The sequence below is a fragment of the Lagopus leucura genome, unplaced genomic scaffold, assembly GCF_019238085.1.
Source record: "Lagopus leucura isolate 7727_CA_CO unplaced genomic scaffold, USGS_WTPT01 Super-Scaffold_100016, whole genome shotgun sequence".
NCBI classification, from domain to species: domain Eukaryota; kingdom Metazoa; phylum Chordata; class Aves; order Galliformes; family Phasianidae; genus Lagopus; species Lagopus leucura.
This window is the reverse complement of record NW_024962270.1, coordinates 11,127,719-11,136,015: the sequence shown is the minus strand read 5'-3', so window position 1 is coordinate 11,136,015 and position 8,297 is coordinate 11,127,719. Positions and strand designations below refer to the sequence as shown.

At 39.9% G+C, this 8,297-nt stretch overlaps 1 long non-coding RNA gene across 1 annotated transcript in view; it reads right to left on the bottom strand.

Annotated features, from left to right (window-relative positions):
* Nucleotides 1-205: 205 nt before the first annotated feature.
* LOC122182972 overlaps nt 206-8,297 on the bottom strand; it is a 34,326-nt gene continuing 26,234 nt past the window's right edge. Inside the window, exons 2-3 of the long non-coding RNA XR_006180053.1 lie at nt 2,332-2,428; nt 206-1,956 (exon numbers count right to left, since the gene is read on the bottom strand). This is a non-coding gene — a long non-coding RNA (uncharacterized LOC122182972). The remainder of the gene's footprint in view (nt 1,957-2,331; nt 2,429-8,297) is intronic.

The following is an 8,297-nucleotide window of genomic DNA, read 5'->3' as shown; positions in this document are numbered from 1 at the left end:
CCCAATTCTTGACAGCTGAATAGTACAGAAAATAACCTCCAGAATATACCAAGCAACACATCCCAAGTAAATGCTTACATACCATTTCAACAGATCTATTGACAAGAGTTGGTTAAAAGCAAAAACCAGGTGGGGCTGCTCACAGTTCTTAAAGGAAATTGGGTGAAGGAATTTGGTTGTTTTTTTTTTTTTTCCCCCCCTTGTGTTTACCAGTATCAAGTTACAGTAGAAAAATTGGGACACTTGAACATTGTTACAGCATTTTTCTATATAGGAATGCTGTTTTTCTTTCCTACCATTGTGGGTTCTTAAGATCTGCACTCTTTGAGCTGTAAGGAATGGTAGTCAAAGTCTAATAAATATAGGAGTCAAGGTAACTATGTTTGTCTTCTGTTGGCATAAGAAAATAAATCAAGCTCTATCTTTCTGGAAAGTTAAGGCCTTTAGCATCGCTTCTATTTTTCCCTTTTTTCCCCTCAGGCTCCTTAAAAATTACTGTTCAGAAAACTACATGTGAGAGTCATGCCTGCAGAGGGCTGCAGATATTGCTGTGCCATAGAGCTGTGATCTCTTTCTCTGGAAACAGGAGAACAAGTCTTTCTTTGTAAGGGATGGGCGAGCTGTCTTTTGGTGGAAACATGACAAAGATGTTTGCCCTTTTCCACCAAATTAAGATGTGCTACTAAAATGGGCTGATTTTAAGGAGGAAATGTTTTATCACTAGACAATCAGGAGATCAACAAATAACACTGATTTAGCTGGCTATAAACTAGAAAATAGAAATAGGTCAGGTTAGAGATCCTCAGGTCTGTATCCCATACACAACAAGACAGATAGTTCTGAAGCCACTGTAAAATGTGAGAAGAAACACTTGGGCACAAAGGTACCCCTATTTTTTTGCCAACCCCTGATAGTGTTTGCCCCATGCTGTGAAGTTTGGGTCATCTTTATACTCTATTTAAAAATGCTTCTTGTATAATGTTTACTCTCAGGTAACTTACAAAATGTTTTGGAGCCTTCAGATCCCTGACAGTACCCAGAAACAATGAATTTCTTAGGTTATTCAAAACTTCCAACTGGAATCCACTATATAAAGTGGTTGCCACTGGATACTCCCATTGATTATTGCCTATTAATGTTTACAAAGAGTACTGACACAAAATAAAACATAATGGGATATGCACTGAACACGTGGTTGATATTTTTGGCTTCTAGCATGTCAATCCATTCTTTTTCAGTGACAGAAATCTCAAAGTTAATGAAATTGTTACTGCTGAGAGTTTAAATGTGATAAATCCTTTATCACTGCAGGGATTACACACACAAATGAAAATAGAAATGCGGTTCTACCTTCTGCACTTCAGGAACTCCTAAACATAGGGTTGAGCAAGGAAAAAGGAGTCCTCTTATTCAGATGGAATCTCCTTGTGTCGTTGAGGAATTGGAAGCTTCTGGATACAGCTAAAGGAAACCTTCAATAAGACTCAATGTTTCCATTGTGAATCCAAATGTACTTTGAATTCAGAGGCAATGGGTCTCTGGGAACAAGATGCTTCGCAGGCAATGTTAACTAAAGGGAAGCAGTACTACCTATAACACTTACAGATGAAGGAGGGGAATCTCTAGAGAGTTGTAGTTCATTGTATAGGTCATAGAGGTAATTTAGCAGAGATTTCTCAGGTTATCCACAGGGGGAAAAGGGACAGGTTGATAAAAAATTGTTCACTGCCATAAACCAAAGGATGTAGCAGTTTTTTTCATTGAGCTTTTGTATACAGTCTTCCTTGCCCGCTCCTGCTCTCAGCCCACCAGCTGGCATAGCTGTCATAGTACTGATGAGCATCAGGTGCTGTTGCAGTGCCCAGCCCAGGTACAAAAGATGGCACAAGGTCTTCCGGTTAACATAGACCTGAAATCCTGGCTGTGTAGAATTTCTCTTCAATAGATTAATGGTTTCTGAAAAGCAAAAGGAATGATTAAATACTCAGGTGCCTAGTTGGATCCTTTTATAACGTTTCAGTGGGGATTTGGAGCTAACAGCCATTACACCACTATGATTTTTAATGGAAAAATACCCAAGGTTAGTCTAAAGACATAAACAATAGGAATCATCATGTCTGTGGCTCTCTTTTCAAGTGGCACCCTACTTGCACATGCTACATCCCACTAGACTAACTGGATTATGCAGTGGGAAAAAGAATCTGCTTGCACTTACACAGGAACTTTTCAAGCTACAAAGGAAAATGTTATGCTTTGCAAACCAAACTTCACTGCTCTTTATGTCCAAGATGACATTAATTCAGACTTCACCCAGTTATTTAAAAAACCTACCAAAGCAAAGAGAAGTATAGCTGTGTGATGGGAAAAAAGAAGTCAGGTTAAGGGGTCCCACAGTGTCACAGCTGAGCCCATCTTCTCTCTCTGCTGCCTGAGAACAGGAGACAGTGCCTGTAGTTAGTGGCCACACAGCAATTATACATTCATATCTTCTTCCAGAAATGAATCTCAGTCTCTTCTTTATGGCAGGGTTACAGGACCTCTCCAATGAAGAGCCTTTTTGTTTCCTTAAGGTCATCTGTGGTGCAAAGAGGACCATGCTTTGATAGTTTCTGCCACCTAATTAAGAAAGGGTTGTGTGAGTAAGCAAGAAGCCTGGGAGCTGATCTTTTGTGAACAGGGCAAATTTCATTTGTGCAAAGAGAAATCTGGGGCTTATGCTAAATTATTAAATGAATTACAGCAACAGATCCCTTTCCTTTGGAGTGATTTAATAATCACAGATTTTCCAAATGAAGGGGAGGGAGTAATCAGAGGAGGTACAGAACATTTCCTGAAGGAAATGTCAGTTTGGCAGCTACACCCCTTACCTGGAGATGTCCAGTGAAGTTCATTAAGGACTGGTCATGTGTTGTGATCATTTGTGTTGCCAAGCACCAGCTTTTCCATGATGCAATATGCAGAAATAAATATGTAAGCCAAAGTATTCAAGAGAAAAGAAAAAGAGCATGGAAGACCACATTTGTCCGTGGAAAAAAAGACAGGTGGCCATAATCACACATATTAAAAACCCATCAATCAGAAAGGTGGGAGAGCAAAGAATTAAGTCAGTTGCACAGGTAGCAAACTGAGGCACAGAAAACTAAGACTCATCTTAGGATAGAACTAGGAGAGAAATCTAGGACAACAGCTCAAAGCTATAACCAGAAACAGTGCAGATATTTGATTTAGCAGCAAGTAGGAACAATTTCTAGGAAAAAAATTATGCTATTATAGATATTTGCAAGATAAGATAGAAGACATCCAAACTTCCAGTTTAAACCATCAAGGGAAGACAAAGGCCACAGAAGACTGTTGTAGGCAAACTGGACTGTGCCAGCCTAATAGCAGTGCAGAATACAAAAGCAGAGGAATAAAAAAATGCATTCAGATCTTTTAACCATAGCTGCATGAAAATTGGCAGCATCCCATTGTTTTCTGGGGGAAGCAACGGTGCTAAGTAGATAATAGATGGAAACAATGGATATCCATTGTTGTTGTGGATACCCATTTTCTTAGAATATTACAGTTACATCCCAGCTCCTTTCTGTCACTGAAGGGAAATGGATCACAAACTGTCAGACCTTTGATATCCACTGACCAGATCTGCAGTATTTTTTGAGACAGTCATGTTATTTCACCCATACTCAGAGCTTTTCAGCCTCGTATTTTGTGTGCTGGGTACATATCTTTATCTTTAAGACAGCAATAATTGGCATACTGCTTAGATCTAAGCACAGCTTATTTCCATGTTTCACCATTTTAGAAAACCTTTCCTTCTGAAAAGTCCTTGGCTTTGCTTCACACCACTTCATGCTACTAAAGCAACTTTGGGTGCAAGTTAGGAGTAAAGTAAACCAAATAGCTGCTAAATTAAAGGCTATGACTTTAGACATAGACAAACAGAAGGGCATTTCAATGGGTTTCTATCTTTACTACCAAGTATTTTCAATAGGCTTACTGCTTTAACCGCTTCATCCTCCCTAACAGACTGGTCGCCTTCAAGATTGAAACAGGGACAAAGAGGTTTCAATGGAGAAAATGAAAATCATGCTCAGGCTATCAGGAGTGTTGGGAGGTATTTCAGTGTACTGAGACCTAAACAAGATCAGACTGGAACAACTGAAATGCTTCTCTTGCTGCTTGAACAAAATGGCACTGGAATTTCTCTACTCCCATGCACCCTTCATTTGCCTCCCTCTTTGTAGTTCTTTGAGGCACATTAACATGTTTCCTGTGCAGGAAACTCACCCTCTTTCTCAGATGAATTACCTGAAGCACCTCAGACATTTGAACGTTTCTTGTCAGATGCATAAAACAAGTCTTACCTCAAATGGCAGTGAATCTGATGTGCCCTGACGGTTACAAGCAGGGCAACAAAGAGAATCATTACATGTTAGCAGAGCTGAGAAACTCAGTGTCCCACTACCAGAAAAAAATAGGATTTGTCTCCAAAAGTGACAGTCCTGACTGCTGAATATAGAGACACATGTTCCAAATTTTATTAACATGGGTTTCCTTTGAATTGAACTATTCATTTGTGGGCCTTATCTTACAAACACATCTGAGACTCCGTTTTTCTGTGACAGAGAGCAGTAAAGAAAACTGTTGTTTTTGTTTCTTTAAAAAATGTTGTCCTGCTTGGAAGAAATATTTGCTGGCAGAACACCCTGTATCACAGGCCACACGTCACAAACTGTGAGTATATTTCATACAATATGAAGGTAGCTTGTAGTGTTACAGCCACTGAAAATGAAATATCTCAAATTGTTGAAAGGTAAGATAAATTTTATGGCTAGAAAAGATAGCAGTACAAATCTTCCAGTTAATTTAAATAAGATCAGCTGGATCAGGAAGATTCAGAGACTTGAATTCCCTTTCAGAGAACATACACATAAAGTAGTAGAGTTTGTTACACTGCAAGGTGTTTAGATGCTTCTGCCTAGGGCTGGACTTGACTCACACAGTGGATTTTTAGCTACATCACTGGAACTAACAGGAAAAGTTATTAGAGTAATTTTCCAAGCCAAAATTAGAGTATAGAAAATACATTTGACTCTTGCTATCTGCCCTCTTAATTCATGGCAACTGCTTTATTTAAAAGTAGCTTCCTGAAGTATTTGCAAATATACTGCAGGAAAGAACCTTCACAACGACAGAGATAGAAGTATTGTTTTGTTGTTTTTTTTTGTGTGCTTGTTTTTCCTAACAACTGGCAGCATGAGACTATGTTCAACCAAGTTATGCTGGGAGGACACAAAACCAGGTGCAGAGAGAAAGCAAGACTCTAATTATAGGACTTACAGGACTGCATCCGTCCCTTCTGATGTGGTTTTTCCACCCACTTTTCCTTACTTCCAGTTGAATAGCCACTGCTTACTAGAATGTACAGTGGGTAAAAAAGTTGAGTGTGGATTCACTGATGTGAGGAAGCTTCAAGGAACTTCAACTCACCACAGCAATCTTTTAGGATCTTCTTGGGGTATACCTGAAACACATGCATGGGTACCTAGATGTCACTCCAGGCCAGCAAGAGTGAATCAGCCAATAAATTTTTACACTGGGGACAGAAACTAAGGCTTCTTAGGTTGATAGTTTTCATTTTTAACCAGGAAAAGGTGCATTCATTTTTTGTAAGTGTGACAATCTCTTTTCAACCTGGTATGGCCTAGAGCTTTCCTACAGTCCATGAAGAGAAGAGTCCATGGCAAAAGGAGTCACAGGTAGCAGATACTTGCAACCAACAACTGTGTTCTACAACTAAAAGCAGCTGAGGTTTTGCTGTGGCAGTGATTTGCTAACCCTGCTAATGAGACATGCAGACACTTTGTCTTGGAATTCAAGAGCAATTGGCTGATAATCAACCAACCAAAAAAGCAAATGCTAAAATCTTGTTTAGTATTCTGCTGACAGTGCTGTAGAGGTTACATATGAATAAATGGGAAACAGCTGCTGGCTGCTGCTTTTCTATTGCAGCCCTGCCCAATATGACCCACTCACTGAAATATGAACATTGCAATAAACTGACTCTGCTCATGTGAACTTTGTGTGAGCCTTAGGTGAGCTGGGGGTGGAGGAGAACAGCTTAGAACAAGAATGGACAATATGCAGAATGAGTTATAAGGAATATAGAGGGAAACTAAGAGGGGCAGGATGGAGGCTGTAGATTGCAGACATTAATACCGCAAAGCAATGAGTGCTAGCACAGACTTGAGGAACTAAATTCTAGACCAGCCTCTCTCCATCCTTGTAAAAGCATTTATCTCAATAGTAGGTTTTGAACAAGACTTCTCCAGCATCATAAGCACAAATTGACATATTTTAAGCTTTAAAGTGAGGCGTGGTGAAACATGGATAACATGCGAATCTCTGCTCTGTGCTGAGTAACAAGAATTTGTCAGAGGGCCATACCAGCCCATATCTGACTACAGACTCAGGACTTTGGTAACATTCCATATTGATAGAGTGAATTCCAGCAAGTCTGCCTCCTAATGATATTTGGAAGGCCAATACAGCCCCAAGGAAACATGCACCTCTGGGTGCTACAAACTCTGTTAGCCTCCAGAACTCAACAATTCACCTTTCACAAACAATTGAGAGGAATACATCAAACATAGGTGGCCAAGTTAGTACTCAAAGAACCAAATCCAGCACTAATATCCGCCTAAATGGACAGAGGATACTAAGAAAGGGTAGCTGTAGCACCTGCTGGTGATATTAAGACTGCAATATTTGCTCAGGACTGCACAGGCCAAATAAGGAGCCAGTTGCTTTGGTGATGATACTGGCATCACATTCACAAACAGCTCTTCCAGGAAGCCCAACTCTGGGAACTGAAAACACAGGTGGTGGAAAAATGCCTAGGGAAACCATGGTTCCACTGAGGATTGGCTGTGGTGCAGCCCAACAGAGAGCACTGCTATCACAATCTTTGGTCATCAGTACAGTGACTTCGCACCTGAATGTGTGAATGATCTCTTCAGGTCTGATCTCTTACACTTTACTTTCATGGAAATGTACATGTTTATTCTCAGGATAATTTCTGTAGGTCTCATCCCTGCTGACAGACCCACAACATCACATACATTGTATGTGGTCTAGTCACAGATTAAGAGATGAGAAGTTCATTGCACTATTTGTACACTTGTTACTTTTTTCTTGATTATTTTAAGCCTAGAAGAGCAGCTAAAGCAGGAAGAAAAGTTAACAATAAACTGCATGCAGGTGGAGATTTTGTGCTTCTTGCTATTGCACAAGACTAAAATTCTATGAAGAGAGAGAGATTTTGTTGGCATTAGGAAGTAAAATAGAAAACTGCTATCTCTTCAAGAAGTAGAAATGAAGCATTTGCCCTTTACAGAAGGCAGCATAGGCACATAACAGACACTAACACAAAGTAATATTTTCTAAAGCTATTGTCAGGGTAAGGGTTGAATGCTTCTGTCACCAGTGGAGTCACATAGACGTATAGAGAGCAGATCTAGCTCAGAATTGGCATTTTCTTTAATCTAGGTACATGGAATGAGTACTGGAATAACAGGAACCTGCCAGAGAAAAAGCTAGTTTTCAGCATCAATTAAGTATTTCTTCAGTCTTCTCCCCTGTAGCAATGAACATCTTATTTGGCCGCTGCTTCCCAGGACAAGAAACCTCTTCAAGAGCATCACCTGAGCACGGCATGAGATCTCTACATGGTTGGTATTTTGAATCAATGCCTAGGCACTAGACAAGTCTGGCTTTAAGAAGCTGGGAGAGGTTAGCAATATGAATCTGGAGGGTAATCATACCTCCTATTTTCAGTGGGAACTAAGAAAGGCTGTGTGGAACGAGCAGGATGCAGTAGGTATTTTGGACCTAAAAAGAGAAGGACCAGATGACCAAGCAGCAGACTTCATGCTGTGTGCTATCAGGAGAACCATGTGGAAAATTTTTCCAGGTAGAACTGTTTATCTGTATTGTAAACATCTTCATTTATAAGCAGTGAAGCAATAAAGCAACTTTTGTTGATAATATGCTAAAAATAAAGGGGGAGATCAGTCTGCTGATAAAAAGGGAAATTCAATAAGGTCTTTGTCCAGACTTTTCACAGAACAGTGACTTCCCAGACAACTTGATTCTGGAGATGGAAGGAAAACGTGGTTTTTTTGTGACACAGATTTGGGGGAAAAAACCAAACTGGCTATTAATATTCAGACACAGTAACTAAGCACACAGTCACACAGCAACTTTGCTTCACCGAAAATGAATAGTAATTAAGTGGA